Source organism: Ambystoma mexicanum, chromosome 11 (assembly GCF_040938575.1).
Source record: "Ambystoma mexicanum isolate Mex_15411 chromosome 11, UKY_AmexF1_1, whole genome shotgun sequence".
In the NCBI taxonomy this organism is placed as follows: domain Eukaryota; kingdom Metazoa; phylum Chordata; class Amphibia; order Caudata; family Ambystomatidae; genus Ambystoma; species Ambystoma mexicanum.
The window spans coordinates 1,203,720,135-1,203,737,306 of NC_090934.1; positions in this window are offsets into that span (position 1 = coordinate 1,203,720,135).

Consider the following 17,172-nt stretch of genomic DNA (forward strand, 5'->3'; position numbering starts at 1 on the left):
AAACATTAGACAATGGTGACGTCATTGAGATAAATGAACATTACAATACTGGGTACATTCAGTGGATATAGATAGAAAATTTGAGATCAGCAATCAAATGTAGAGAAGTAAATAGGTGACCTACTCTTACCTTGATGAACACAGAAGCTGATTCAGCAAGCAGGGGAGCAAGTAGCCGGGGGAACAGGTAGCACGATAGAAATATACCTTGCATAGCTCAGAGATGTTCTCCTTTAAAATGTCAAGGTGTTTATAAAGGATTACAAAAGTGGGTGTGTATGTGAATGTGTGACGTGTTTGTGGCAGGGTCTTGAAGAGGGGGCCCTGGAGACACTGGGTCTGGGGAGGCCATGAGAACAAGGGTCACCGTGCAGAAGAACCATTTTGAAGTGTGCATGGTGTTTGCAAATTGGCCGTTGCCATCCTCCCAGACCCCTTGCGAGTGCATTGCCACATGTGCGAATTGCCAACCGATACTGGAGGGGGGATGGATGGGCATTAGGCAAGCCCAAAAGGGCCAGAACACTGCTGAAGGGAGAAACGCTTATGTGGATTGCAGGGGCAGAATCTTGAAGAGGGGAGCCTGGAGACAGTGAGTCTGGGGAGACTATGAGAACAATGGTCACCATGCAGAAGAACCCTCTTGAAGTGTACATGGTGTTTGACACCATCCTCCCAGCCCCCTTGCGAGCGCATGGCCACAGGTGCGCACTGCCATCAATAATGGAGGGGGGATGAATGGGCATGAGGTGAGCACAAAAGGCCTGGAACACTGCTGAAACGAGGCACGCTTATGTGGATTGCAGGGGTGGGGTCTTGAAGAAGGGAGGCTGGAGACACTGGGTCTGGGGAGGCCATGAGAATAAGGGTCACTGTGCAGACAAACCCTTTTGAAGTGTATATGGTGTTTGGCACCCTGGCCATTCCAACCCACGTAGTACCAGAGTGTGGTATAATGGAGTGTGAATGGATTTATGCGGACGAGGTGAGCGTAAAAGGCCACCAACCATTCTTTTATGTCCCTCATAAACGAGTGAGCGTGTTCTTGATTTGCTGAAAAATTGAAACAATTATTTGTACATGCGCATTTGTATTTTATTTAGTTTGGTGATGTTGATGAATCAAAAGAACTACAAATTGAATGCTTGAGGTTGCAGCTCAGTGTGTGAAAATCCCCTGTATTGTCTGCTGTCACTTTGGAATTTGGAGCGATTGGCTCCAACGACACAGGTGGGTATTACTTGTGGAACGCGGAAACCAAGCCTCCCATAAAGCCACCATGTAAATGAACAGTAGGCCACCAGCCTGTACCACCTGTGGAAGAGAAACACACATACTGTGATTAAATTAACCTTATAAGTGTACAAACCTTACTTGAAAATACACCCTGTATTCTATGGCATAGCTGACTGTAATACAAAAGTTACTTCATGGATAAATGGACTTGGGCTTTGAAGTCTCGACACATTACAAAAGTGAACACCCATTCAATCCATAACGTTTGGGGGCACAGAGAAATATTGTTTCTTAGTTGAATGTGAAAGACATGTAAGATGAACACTCTGATTTCCCTTCCCAAAAGCGCAAGAAATATATTCAATTTGCAGACTACATTAATTTGTCAGTGATTGATCAAAGTTATGACAATATGGGAGACAAACATGAAATGTTAGTCGTCTCAGTGTTCAAAATGACATGACATGTAGAGTACACTTACTCGTTGCTTGGATTGCAAGGGCGAACTGTTGCGCGAGGTTCGTGCATAAGCACCATCAAATCCTCAACACGGACTTTGTGAGGCATGCTGCCTTGAAGTCATGCAGCTCGGGAATGCAAGCAGTGGTGTGTCTTCTTCTGATTTGTAGGCCAAGCATCCAGAGTTTTCTTGGCAGCAGCAGTTCTTCACCTCGGTTGGCATGACCTCGCAGCGATTGCAGGTACACCAGGTGGAAACTTCTTCCATGCGACTAGACTCAGGCTCATGATCTGGTGATTCATCTTCCCAACTATTGTTCGATTCCCCATTGTTTCTGCATCTTTCTCTTTCATTAACTGCCTCCGCAGAATACTTAGACTCGTACGGGTAGGTCTTTATTGTTGCCATTATACGACAACATTTGTAAATGAAACACATGTAAAGATTGAAATCAATAGTATTACTAGTGTAAGTATCTGTTTGCAGGGGCTTCGTGCAACGAAGATAGCTGAACAGAGCAGAAACGAGTCACAGGCAGTCCGAAAAAAGACAGTGAAACGATTGAAAAAGCAATTCTGATGTGTTCTGATGAGAAGGGGTCTGTTTCTACTTATTGAGGAAATAGGCATCGGCCATTTCCATGGAGACACGTCAATAGCTAGCACACAGACAACCCTGACAGGAGATGTGCATTGGCATTGTGAAGTAATGTCAACTTCAGGGGTGGGTGATATGATTTACTGCCGCGAAGGCACTTGAATTTAGGGCGATGCAGCAACAGATACGATTAGCACAAGATGCCGTGCCCGACATGTTGTTTTTGCATGTGCAAAAGTGAGGAAAACTAAGGTAAGATACATAGGAAATGTTTTACCTCGATCACAGTATGCTTAAAAACACATGCCCGAACGCTCGGGACAATAACATTTTTTGAGCAAACTATCCCTTTAAGTGTATCCTTTGTTTTCTTTGAATATTTTATGTCAGGAACAGATATGACCTCCTCATCCCAGTGTTTACAGCAATATTTCATCAACATGACTTGCCATAAACTTGAACCAAATTTGTAACCTAATCTCTTAAAAGCTTAGCCGAATCCAAATCACCCAAACGCAATGAACAATTGGGTGATTCAGGGTTCGGCTACATTTTTTTCTCCCAAACTTAGCATTGAAAATCAGTGATTAACTGTAATTTGTCCTTTAGACTAATTAAAATGAGCGACAGACGAGTGGATCATAAAATTGTGTGGCTTTTAGCAGCATTTCAGGCATTTTGCTGCACATTTGAAAATGGCAAATTTTCCCTTTTCGTTATGTTCGTTGTTAGTGCATCTGCATTAAGCTGAAACTCATCAATTTGAAAGGTAAAAAGAAATCTTTCTGTAAATGTGTTTCTGATCTGTCACTGGGCACGATCTGGAGTTATCGTAAATTGCATAGTATTTCATTTTAAATCTCTCAGGTGTGATTGCCACTTCACATGATTGAATTGGCTGCATGGAAATGGAAAGTGAATATAGCGCCTTGGACATTACACACAAGGGGGAAAGAGATCAGATGGTTAATTGGCTGGGTTTTATTCCATCTCCAGTGAAATCAACCCACAGTTAGTTCAATCTTGTGCCTTGTAAACTGGGACAAATGCCTTCACACCTTTCAACAATGATGAACCTTCTGGGCACTTGTCTTCCATGTAAACATATTGACTAGTGAGAATCATGCATGCTTTCATGTTGTGAACCAGCGAACAGCATTGCACCTGGAGGAAAAAGAAGGCAACGCAATGTATACAAATTCACTGGAACGCAAGACAAAAATACAAGCACAGTACCTGGACCTCCCACCCAATCAGAAAGCAGACAAACTAGACACATGACACCAATTGGAACCCAGGCGGGATTCACTCCAAAAACAACCAGATAAACACACCATATACTAGAAGAGACCGGCACTTACTCTCTTCTGGAAGCTGGGATTCAACAGAAATCCACTTCAATTATAAATACGAAAAAACTAAACAATAACAATAGTAACAACTCAACAAAATCCTCAACACAGTGGGGATCGGGAACTACGAGCCCCCAAATCCAAAATCGGATAAATATACCAACATATGTGCTACACGTGGGCTCAATTGCAAATAAAATGCACGGTCGAAAGCCAACCCTGAAAGAGGTTCACCTGTGGACAGTAAGATACATTGTCACCTCTTTCTTTCAAGGACAGAACTGACATCTATAACGTCTTGATTGAAGGAGGCACCCACTTACTCTTCATTATAGAAACATGGACTTCAGATGACCATAAAATCCTAGTACACTGTACAGAGCCGCTGGTAAACTCCAGCGCAAGCGGAACAGAAAGGCCACAAAATGCCTGTGTCTAGAGCTAATGAAAAGACAGTGGCCCTCATTACGACCCTGGCGGAAAGGGGTTTACGCCAGCGTAATGCATGGCGTACCTTTCCGCCTTACTACGAGTTCCCGTAGCGCCATGGTGCTTTTTTCGCCTGGTTTTTCCGGGCGGAAAAATCCATGGCGCTACGGGACCTGTTGTTAATTACGCCACCGTAATTTACAGTGGCGTAATTAACGCCTTCCCCACTCCCATTATACCCTATGGGGCAAAAATGGGAATGGGGAAGGGTAAATGGGGATTGGGGACTTACCGCCCCGCCAAGGTCGGAATGGGGCGGTAAGTCCGCCAACCCCCATGGCGGAGTTGGCAGCTTTGCGCCATGGACCATGGTGCAAATTGCACCATGGTCCTCCGCCAGGGTCGTAATGAGGGCCAGTGTCTTCCAATTATAATCCCTGCACTTGGGGACTGTTTTCTGTATCCCTACAGTCCCCTACCAGCACTTAACACTTGATGTCTGCACTTACCCTTGCACTTGCACCAGCTGGCCGCACTTTTTACTTTTTGCTTTTATTTATTCTATTTTTTGTTTACTGTTGATCCCGTGTACTGCACTGCCCCCTACCCCCTGCACTTTTCCCATTCCCCCTTCCCCTGCACTTGCGCAAACTCAATGTCACCTGGCCTGGTAAAATCGCTGTTCTCTGTCGTCCCTCCGTTCCCCCTCCCTTACCTCGTTGCGCCTTGAAACACTTGTGTATAGGCGCGTTATAAATACCATATCATATCATATCAAAAGTCAAGTGTGAGAAGACCATGTGCCTCATTACATGTATGGCAGTCTGGAAATAAGGGGGCCGGTAGCAACGTACCAGAATCCTTTGCGACAGCCGAACTGTGAGTCTGCCGGTAAGGGCACAGAACTCCCAACAGGCCTGACCTGCCGGCAGTTCAGGCTCCTACCGGCAGTGTTTACACTGAAGCACCAGCGCCATTAGCAGTGGTGCCGGTGCTTCAGTGACCCCATTGCCATGGAGTCCTATGGGACTCCACAGGAATGGGGATTTACCGTTCGCCACCTGCCATGATATCATGGTGGCACTGGGATGTCAGGCATTGGAAACGGTAATAAGGCCCCATGTTTGAATTAGTTTACTCTGCTTTTACCATGATATTAGCTAAAAGTAAATTGGGTGTTATTAACCTCTCTGGCCACTGTTGAATTAGCCGATCCAATCTTTATTCCACATTGAGCTTCTAATTAGTGGGCACCTGGCATTGAAATGCCATTTGTTCTTTACTTAATCTAAAAGTAATATGTCTTATGCTTGGGAATTATAGTCTTCTGATCCCTTCGGAGACATCCGATCCTCTCTTATTGCACAGTAACCTTGGGAAGCGGATCGGACAGCCAGGGGCGGTGCAAGGATTTTTGGCACCCTGGGTGAACTGCCCGTTTGGCACCACCCCCTCTCCGGGATCTTGGCACAATGCCCACCACCTCTCTGCACCCAGCGGGCAAACATGATGGTTACTGCACAGTCAGCAGTCCTGGGGACAAAGGTATTGTACAAAAGGACCAAATAACAAAAGTTCGACTCCCAAAAATTCTGACCCCCAATGTTCCGCATATATATATGTGTGGGCCTAAAGTGTATTAAAAATGTATAGGGGTATGGTGGGAGGCTTTGGGGGGTCTCCCCCCACATATATATTTGCAGAAAATGAAAATAAATAAAAATCTTTTGGGAGTCGAACCTTTCGGTTCGTAAAATCACGCCGATCCGGAACAAATACCTGTTGAGGTTAAGTCTGCCAGGATGAGCAGGGCTTTGGTGCCAAACAGGGTGAATTAATTGGTGGGGGCAGGAGGTGAGAGAAGGAGAGTTACAAAGGACATCTGCCCATGTGTTAAGCATAGTACGATCTACAAAAAGGACCCCTTCCATGCTTCAAATATATTTACAAAGTTTGATTGTAATCCCACTCCCCTTTTCAGAGTATGGAAGCTCTACTAAGCAATTCTCTCTGCGAGCAGACACTGTGCAAAACACCTACATGAACAAATGTGTGCAATGCTGGACGGTGGACTTAAAACACCTTAATAAACCCCATCTATATTATTAACACAGACAAACCACCCACCCCCCCCCGCCGATTCACAGATATTCTCATCCACTGCCACCCATGTTCCCATTCACCAGGCTTTGCCATGTCTGGCCACCACTTCCATGTTCCGTTCACTGCCCATCTGATTTCATCACCTTTCACAAGTGCTAGTCACCCCCTCAATGTGCCCAGTCACATCTCCATGCTCTGAACCCCTTCCATGTCCCATTCACCCTTTCATGTCCCCATACTAGGCTCATACTGGCCTATAGGGCAAAAGGGCAATGCCCGAACCAAAAACGCAAAATGCTTGTCTGGGCCACGTTTTTGGTCAATGCGGGCCAGTTTGAGTTACTTCACTCTGCGGCTAGTAGTTTTGACCAGTGTTGCTGCGTAAAAATTATTTAAAATGTACAATTTGCATCACATTTTTATCAAAAAAACTCCCCCTTCGGCACTATTCAAAGTCTGTCACAAAAGGAATGAATTGCTATTTGCAACTGTGCGCCACTTTTTAATGAGACAGTTTTATGACCCCGTACGACCCTGCCCCATTCACCCCTTCCTACACTTCAGTCATCTCACGTACTTCTCCGTGACGCAGTGACTGTTTTGTACGAGTTAGAGCTAAAAACAATAAACCACTAATTTATCACATTCCTGGCCAATCTTAAACCTCTGCATCACATCTGTATTTTCTGGAATACAGTAACCAATGAAAAAAGGCATGCAGCGATATATCTATTTATGTACAATTACCAGCAATGCTGCGGTCTTAATCCTAATGCCAAAAAGGAGTGAAGACGACGTGCTTTGTGGTATCTGCAGAACAATATACCTCCATCTTGATTCCAAAGGGGACTGTTCACTCTAGTGCTTTTGCTTCTGTTATTCCTCTGATTGCAGTTAATATCTATCCCTGTTTACTCACATGTAGCTCTCCCTCTAGAGTTGACATCTTTAGTTTTGCCACATTGGCCACCAATTGTCAACTGTGGTCATGTATAGTAGAGGGCTGAATAGATTGGCTGCACTGAGAACTGCACCACATACATTCCATGGTGTATCCATGGGCATGAAAAGTAGTGCAAGTTGTGCCCTTCCAGTGCACGCGGCTGCAGTGTTTCGCAGCACTGAAGACTGGTGTGAGTTCTGGGGGATTGGATGACCACCTCTTGCAATTGTTGGAGTACTTGGGCATATAATGGCAAGTGCTGGAAAGTGATGAATGCCTTGCAAAAGCCTAGGCAAATGCCAACTCTACTGGTTTTCTCAATGGGTATTATTAGCATATTTATTTTTCCTTATGGTGGACTTTTCCGTTCATAACCCCCAATAAATAACAATAAGAAAGGCACTACATGTGCCCATAGTGCTCAGACTTAAAATCACAGGAACCATTTGCGCACTTGCGACTGACCCTGGAAAGCAGAGAAGGAGAAAATCAGCGATCACAGGGTATGCAATGTATCAAATCACTGCATCGCAGTTCCCCACGACCCCAGATGGAATCAGATGGAATCAGATGGAATCAGATGGAATTTGATCATGGCTCTTTTTATTGATGGATTTCCACAACACAATCCAACAGTCTCTCCTTGCAACATGGCACTCAGTGATGTCTGTTCTTGTTTAGAATAGTATCGGGAACTGACAAATAGGCACAAACCATTCCATCTTGAAAACTCCCATTGTACGTGCGTATTCACTTGTGGGCCTTTTCATGCATCATTGTGCAATCATTAGTGAGTTGTTTGGGGCAACGCTGCGCTTCTCAGGTGCTTCAGAATTCATGTATGTACAATTGTTGCAGGGCAATCAAGTTCTTGCCTTTCTTCTTGGGCAGAGATTGCGGAATGACAATTCTCAGGCGCTGCATACTGGTCACAACATGAACTAAGAATGCTGCACTTAAACCATGGGAAACACATTTATTTGGTCAACAAGAATCCACAATTCAAATATACTAAGCTGGTGTTTGGAATCCAGAGTGCTTCAGGGGCAGGGGGGATGTGTTATGTCACAAATTGAGCACTACCGTCGCACATGAGTCCAGCATGCACGCCATAAATCCTATCCAGGCCGACTCGCCCTTCATCCGTCACAAGTCATTAAATTGAGCAGCATTAGGTACATACATGTACATACGCACATGCACAGGGAGGCTAACGGCTGAGCACTTAGTAAAGGGAGACTATGCTCTTTAGTTGTATGCACTTCAAAAGAAGAGGACATGCATTGGTTAAAGAATGTATGTATATATGTTAGGGAGACTGAGAAGCATATGTGCTCAAAGGTCAGCCCCTACATACATGTGCTATGTAACTGGATGGGCTGACCATACAGCTACATAATATATATCAAGGTGAATAAGCAGTGTCTGTGCTCAGACGTCCGCTACCTTATGCACACGCTTATGTAACTGAATGGACTTACCAACCTGCTGCTGGCCTACTGGTGCACCGTCTGCACAGCAGAAAGCTGTTAGCAGCCAGGTTAAGACTATATGTGGGGAAAGAGAAATAAGAGCACAGGAAGGCACTGGGGTAACAGTTTAGGGCACGTAGGTGTCGGGGGGAATGACCTAGGACACCAAGGGAGGAAAGGTTAAGCAGGGGGTAAGGCAACAGGAGGCCAAGGACAAACAAGGAGGCTATGTCGGACTGAACTACAGGGCAGTTGAGCAGTGCACGTCTCCAATGTTGCACCAGGCTCTCTAGTGATCCACCCTTGGCCTCCTCTCCCTGATAAAACCCACACACCTGCTGTGAGCTCAATTCTCCTTGCTGCCCAACCCAGGCTCTTACATCCTTACTTCCCAGGCCCATGTCCAGGACCTCTTGAGTGAGGCAAATTTTCCCCAACAGACATGCTTTCATGTCTCCGAAAGCTGTTATTTTCCTGCTTCCCACAACTTTAGATGTGGGGCCCTTACTCCATGTTGTTGCCCCATGCCCTTGCCAGTACTGCTTCCTCAAACTCTTACCTTTCTGCCGCCACAGGCATTTAGATCCCTGCTGCTGCTGCCCCTGAATATTACCCCAGCCACCTTGCGGGGTCAGTCAGACCACAAATTAACCCCTTCCTCTGCCACCCCACACTTTTGCAAATAGCAACTAGTAATTTTTCAAGAATGTATTCTGAGTTGAACAACGGGGTCATTTTTGGGAAAATGTGTAAATATTTTTAAGAATGTTGGGCCAGTAGCATTTGTGAAAACTGTCAGCTACACTGCAAACCAAATCATCAAGTTGGCACACATTAGCTTAGAACCTGCCATTATTATTACCCGGGGATCTCTGAAGAAGAGAGTTTGGTCAGCCACTCAGTCACTGCCAGCGCAGTCAGACAAATTAAGCAATAACACATTTCATTGCAATTTGCAAAAGAGGGATGGCGCATTGGTGGCAGGCATGCCCCCTGACCCATCAGCATATATTTGGCAGCATAACAGTCGGCACCACACCTGTCAGTCAGTCAGTAGTTCAAAGTACTGACTAGTCTCTCAAAGAGTCAGCAGGGGCCAGGGCTGGGCTGGCCTGCTACTGGCGCACTGTTCGCACAGCAGAAAGCTGCTAGTGGTGGCATGGAAGTCCGGAACAGGAGTCAGGCACACACAGGCGGCAGGCAACCTGTGGGCATAGCGGGGAAGCAGGCACAGGCCATGGCCACCACAGCCGTCCGATGGTGGTCATCGAAACAAATCCTTGCTGAATATAAGCAATGAGGCAGCATTCATACAAGCCCAGAGTCACAAGGGTAGATCATGACACGTGCGGGGCTCGGCTCGTGCTACTGCTAATGCACAGGTGTGACTCATGCAAGGCAAGCGCTGCATTGCCCACGGCCACTTGTGACCCTGACCAGTCCCCAACTACCTTCACGGTGCTGGCTGGCTGGCCTGCTGCTGCTGCAGGAGCAGCCACCCTGTAGACAGGCTGAAAGCAGCCTGAGATAAGATGAGAGAGAGAATATCATTTATAACTACTGTAGTGAACGTTTTGTCCCTCTAAGATTTGCGCATTGTAGGAAAGTGCCTCACCTTTTCTAATGATAGCACAGGCCCTCTGCACAGCGACTGTCTGTCCTGCATGTGTCTGTGTTTCAGCAAATTCAGCAAATTGAACCTCTCTGCAGCTTCAAGGCTTTTCGTTTACTCTAATACGGCTCCGTCGTATATTTTATACTAGATGGCCACTCATTACTATTGCATTTCTACATTTAGCAAGCTATAAATATACATCTTTAATGTTGCAAGCAATATTCTTTGCGTCTAAATGTATGTTTGACCTATTGTTCATGTTTCTTCATGGTATGTGCATATATATCTGCTTCATGTCTATTGTTATCGCATGTGTCAGTTAACAGTGAGTTCATTTGTTCTCACCACTTTGTTACATCAGGTTCATTTCTTATTTTATTTGTCTAGGATAAGACTGATATGGTCAGAAAGCAAAACGCCTTTCACCTGCGCGATATGGGAGGGGTAGTTGCCATAAATGACTTATTCATCTGTCTCTTGACATTCCCCCCTCTGGTCGTGTCCTTGACAACAGGTTCACTTCTGCCCTCCTCTGCATAAGGTACTTGAGTACTCATATCTTGGTCACCCCCTCAGGTCACCTGCACTTTTTATGTGTTCATTCACACTCCAGGTCATATAGCAGCCCTCCCATCTGCCGTGCAGAATATCAGCTCTATGTGATTGCGGGGTTCTTAGGATAACACAAATTTGAGCTTGGAGGGACAGTATCATTTTTTTAATGTAGATATGAGGTAGAATATCAGTTTGTGTATATTTATGTACTTTAGGATCTAAGTTTATTACCATTTTCATTCCTTCTGCCTTTTTGGCAGTCTTCCTACATTTGCTTATGCCTATTCTCAGGGTGCAGAATCCCAGTAGTACTAATACCAATTAACACAGAAATCTTAATTGTTGGCCCACTAAATTCACTTAAGTCTCACAATAATCCATACACTGCCTTCAAGAATGACAACTGCCTAATCCCCGTCTCAACCTCTGTAAAGACACTAGGAGTTTACCTCGACACTTCACTTACTATGTCTAGACAAGTAAGCACCACTGCCTCTTCAGCAGCTTATGCCGCTAAATTCCTCAATGCAGCCAGATCATTCCTCACTAAAAATAACTGCCTTACGATTGCCTGTGCTATCATTGGCTCCAAGATCGACTACTGCAATTTCTTATTCACAGGCACCTCCTCTGGAACTATCCAGAAACTACAAGTCATCGAAAACAATGCCTTGAGAACAGCCCTCCACATCCCGGAAAGAGGACACATCTCTAAAGCTAGAAGAGAAGCACAATGGCTCCCCATCCAAGAGCGCATCACCTTTAAAACAACCCACGAGTGCCTCTCCAAGACAGCACCCCCATACCTCACCCAATGAATCACCAAAGTTCACTCCTCATGACCCACTAGGACCCCCTACACTGTTTGACTAGTCGTGCCCAAAGTAAAGAGATGCAAAGCCGGAGGCTCAAGCTTCCCTTACCGTGCTACCAAACTCTGGAATGACCTCCCACCCACCTTGAGGGCCGAGAAATCCAACTGGATCTTTTGTAAAGCTCTCAAAACTCAGCTCTTCTCCTAACTCACAACCCCGCCTGTGAACTGCGCCTATGTGTCAAACACCAATCTCTTCCACCAGTACATTGTACCTCTAACATGTATGATACTGCCCCCCCTATTTTGTAATTGTGCTACAGCTGTAACTGCACCTATTCCACCCCTGCTTTTGCATGACTAAAAAATACCAATTATATGACAAAGTTTGTTTTCTTGACTTGTAACTGCAATGGCGCCTCAATGCCTCTGGGTTGTATGTGTGCTTTACAAATGAATAAATAAATAAATAACATTTTTAATTTATTTTGTATTTATTGTTCGTTTGTAATGCGCCTGTATACAAGTGTTTTTGAGGCGCAGCAAAGCGGCGTGGTGGGGAAAAAGTAGCGATCCTAATAGGTTTTATGACATTCAGATTGTGTAAGTGCAGTAACAAGAAGTGCATGAGGGGGAGGAAGTGGGGAGTGCAGGAACTGGGTGGGGTGGCCCATGAGAAAGGAGAGTTCCAGGGAGGCCAGTTGGACAGGGCCAGGGGGAAGCAGAGAGTGAGGGGGGTCTGCAACTAAGTGAGAGTTAAGGGGTTGGGATGGCTCCAAGGGGGGCAAACCAAACCAGCAATAGTAGGTGAGGGGGTCCAAGAGGGCAAGAGCAAGTTGGGGGCAGCGTCATGTTGCAACAAGTGCAGAGGTACACTGGACAGGGGAGGGCCTTGTGCCCTGTATGGCTCATAGGGAACCAGGCCACCAGTCTGAGGCAAAGGGAAGATTAGTAGGGGAGAAGGAAGAGGAGAAAAGGAAGGTCTTGAGGATCATCCAGAGCTTAAGAAGATCCGGCTGAGGTCAGAGAGGGGCAGGGAGACCATTCCAGAGGGAGGTCACTGCGGAGGAGAGAGATATACCCCGACTCACTGCTTGGAGAAATGTCTGATTTGCAGAGAGTTATAGTTAGAAGAGCGAAGAGCCCTAGTATGGAGGTATTTAGAGAGAGAGAGCAACCGGGAACGAGTGGAGAGATTTAAGAGCTGGAGAGATGTGGCCCCTGGGCTTGAGGTCAACAATATCTCTTGCAGTTCTATTCTGGATTAGTTGAAGGGGGGGAAGGGAGGAGTTAGGAAGAGGCTGTTGCAAAGGTCCAGCCTGGAAAGAAACAGAGCTCTGGAGACATTTAGTTTTGGGGAAAGGTGAGGAAGGGGAGAATGCCTCTGAGGAGGTGTAGCTGAAAGTGGGACTTCTTGGCCAGGTCCATGATGTGAGGAGAGAAGGAGCGAGAGAAGACGAAAATGATGCAATTTTTTGTTGATTCACACAAGGGTGAGGTGAGGGGGCCTAAAGAGGGTGGCCAGATTGTGGGCCTGAAGGAGGGTACATGGGTCCCAATGAGAAGGATATATGTCTTACTGGCATTAAGGCATAGATCATTAGAAGTGCACCATGCCTGGATAGCAGACAGGCAGTCAGGAATGAGAGGATGAAGAGGAGGCAGAAAAGTGCAGCTTGAAAGAGAGCTGTGTGTCATCAGCGTAACAGTGAAAATTAGGGGAGAAGGTGATCAGATGGGCTAGATGGGCTAGGCAGATATTGAAGAGCCAGACCGAGAGGATAGAGCCCAGAGGGACACCACAGATGAAGAGTTAAATGGTGGAGAAGAAAGGGCCCAATTGATCCAGGGAGGACAGCCAGACAAGAAGGAGGACAACAGTCCAGAGCCAGGACCATGATACCAAGTGTGTTACAGAGCTGTTTTATCAGAGCGGTGTAATTGACTGTGTCAAAGGCACAGGTGGGGTCAAGAAAGATGAGAACAGAAGAAGAGCTGGACTCGAGATTAGTGAGCAAGTCTTCACGGGTGTTCAGGGGAGCAGCGTCCGTACCTCTGGCAGCTCTATAGCCAGACTACTGGTCATGGAGGCAACTAGCAGATTCAGTGTGGAGGACAAGCTGGGAGATGGCACACTTCTCCAAGAGTTTGCCCAAGAAGGGGCTGGTAGAGATGGGGTTATAATTTGTAGGACAGAAAGGATCAGCAGTAGGTATTTTGAGGAGAGGGTGCACAAGAGAGTGCTTGAGAGGTGAGGGGCAGGGTCCAGTAGCACAGGAGTGATTGCCAAAAATTGGCCAAGACTGGAGCAAGGGAGATAATGTTATCCTTGATACCTCTGGAGGAGCAGGGATGCACCTGTTTGGAAGAGACTTTCATAGACCAGACTTATCTAGAAGCCTCCTCAGGTGTTATGGGTGAAATAGAAGGGAATAAAGAGGGTGGGTTGAGGGGGACCAAGGAAGGCCTAAAATAAGGGGATGTAGAAAGATGCAGAATATAGGTGATTGAGGAGAGGATGTCCTGGGTTTTAGAGTTGAAGTGAGAGACAAGAGAAGTGCAGAATGCCAGGGTAGGAAGAGAAGAAGTGGAGACACCAGCGGGGTTGGCGAGTACCTTGCAGATTTGAAAAAAAGCAGCCTTGTTGTTAGTGGCCGTGGAAGCACAGGCTTGTATATAGGCCCTCTTCTTTGAACAGATGGCAAGTCTGTATTGCCTTTGGAGCAGGCGGCAGGTCAGTTTGTCAGAGGATGTGGTTGAAGCATGCCACTTCCGCTTAGCTACTCTGAACTCACGTTTGCACTTGGAGGAAGGCCTCAAGAGGATCCTCACGACAGAGGCAAGGATGTCCATGGTGTTGGAAATGGGGAGTTGAAGGTTAGAGAGGGCTGTTCCAGTTTGAGAGTCAATGGAAGGAGAAGGAGGGGGAGTGAAGGTGGCAGCAAAAATAGCAGCTGACACTTGCTTCATCAGTTGAGTAAAGAATAATGAGGCTGGCAGTGTGGACAGAAACTTAGCCAAGGGACTAAGGATGTCCAGGTGAGTGGAAAGGAGGGCCTGATCATTCCAGGAGAGAGGAGTAACTAGAGGGTTGGAAATTGGGAGGTCTGAGGAAATTAGAGCCTCCACGCTATGTCCCGCAGAGTGTGTCAGAGCTGAGGGAAAAATAGAGAGGGAAAGATAGTCACAGAGGTTGTGGAAAGACCCAGAGGTTGCATCATGGGAGTGGATGTGAATATTGAAGTCTCCAAAGAAGAGACGCTTGGAGGACTTGGTCAGGAAAGAAGAGGTGAGGTAAGCAAATTCAGAGAGCAAGTGGAAAACCTGGCCAGGGGGCCTGTAGATGGCGGCCAAAGTCAGAGAGAGGCTAGAGGAGACACCTAACCTGCATACAAGGTATTTGAAAGCGGAATAGGTCTGAGTCGGTATGATGGTAGCAGAGACCCACTCAAGGAAGATGAGGACCACTCTGCCTCTTGGCCGGTTAAGCCTAGGTTTAGAGGGGTTCTTGTAACCCTCAGGGAGGAGAGTGTGAACACTTGTGACATAGCTGTCAGAGAACCATGTCTTGGTGAGAGCAAGGACACCTATGTCAAGTTCCTCAAGGAGGTGGCAGATGTCCGAGGAGTTTTTTGACAGCAGCGCAAACATTGAGTGTAGCTAAGTGAAGAAGGTTGCCACTTTGAAGGTCTTCCGAGGAGGGGTACAGGAGTGTGTTACACCCATCAGAGGTGGCAGAGGAGCCAGAGAGATGACAGAAGTAAGGAGGGAAGATAGGGGGGTAGGAAATTGGTGAGTGCTGGAAGGTGCCTATCAAGAAGGAGGAGGTTGGTCTGAGAACCCTGGCCCATGACAATGCCATTCCGATAGACATTAATGAGGACCCTGGAAGAGAGGAAGGGTGCCAAGAGTACCTCTGAGTGGGTGCTCTCAATTAATGGGAGAGGAAGAGATAGTGGGGATTACAGAGATCATGAAGGGAACCCAAAGGTCTGGAGAGGAAACGAAGAAACGGATGTCGGTAAGGGTCTGCCTGGGGGAGGCATTGACATAGGTGTCAGTGATGGGCAGGCCAGAGTTGGAGACCAGGAGATCCTTCTTGAACTTTTTATCATCCCAGCCTTAGAAAGAGGGGGTAGGGTAGGTGATATAGAAGCAGTTAGAGAAAAAGGGGAAATTGATAGCACCATGGGGAAGAGGGAGGAATTGCAGAGCATGACCCAACTACCCGCACAGCAATGCAAGGATCATGCCAGGAGTGAAAGGATGAGGAATGGTTATAACATATAGCAGAGGAGCACAAACAGTGAATGTGAGACCAGGAGCAGTGGAAGAGAGAGGGATAGGGGTAGGAGTCATAACACGAAAATAGTAGTAATGGCAGGAGTATGCAGTTTTGACTTTCACATAGAAGAGGAAAAACAACTTTTTAAACAAGGCCCACAGTTAAAGATAGGAAGATTTGACTTTCCTATAGACATGTAAAAGCATCAATTTGCCTTCTAAAATAAGGTAAACTGTCTAACTATTAAATGCAATGTGTAGTATCAGAGACCCAAATTGATTTTCAAATAGAGGGAAGGAAAGGCATAGATTTATAGAACAGGAGCATTGACAAAGCACACAGGTAAGACCTCAGAATAAGGCGGAGGGCCTAGCATTTATATGCTACCAGAGGTATCACAGCCCCCATAATTAGATTACTAAATAGGGGTAAAAAGCCTAATAATAAACATAGCATGCAAGTTCCTGTGCACAGATCGACTTTGCTGCCCATAGTGTGTTTTTCAGCTGGGGTAGGGAGGTAAGAGCAATGCAGAGTGAGGAGTAAAGCAGCATAGCACTTAGGCAAGACAGGTAGTATTGTGTGGAGGCAAGATAATAGTTTGTACGTGCAGGCCAGTATGCATACAGAGGTGAGGGCATCCAACCAAGAGGACATGGTTGACGGTTGGTAGCAGTGTGACTTGTAGAATGTTAGGATGGTAAAACTTGAGTAAGTGAAGAGTCAGGAAGCAGGGTGAAATGCTAGAAGTTAGTGGTCTGTGCAGGACAGTTAAAGTGAGTATGAGGCCTCGTAGATGGTGCTGGGATGTTGAGAGGTGAAAGGAACTCAGTTGTGCATACATTGGGACTGAGGCAGAGGGAACATACAAATTGTCCTATAGGTGGCCCTTAGAGGGGTCCAGTGTTGTCTGCCAGCCCCAGGGACTGAATGATTTCTTTTTTCTCTCAGTGTCATTCAAACAGGCTGAATGCAGGTTTCCCACTGCTGTGCATGGTATGAAAGAAACACGGTGGCCATATTGGAAAGGCTGCATCATGAGGAAAGGCAGGGGTAGCTCCAACGAGGTAGTCTCCACTAGGCAGATGTTAGTGGCCCAGGAGCAAGTTGGTATTCGGCCCAGACAGGGTTTCTCCACTGCCCTTTTAGGTGGCCCTTACAGGGGTCCGGCATCATCTACCGGCTCCTGGGCCTGAATTGTTCTTTTTTATCTCACTCAGTGTCAGCCAATCAGGCTGAATGCAGTCTTCCAACTGCTGTGTGCGGAACAAAAATAAGAAACGGGATGGCCATGTTGGAAAGGCCACACAG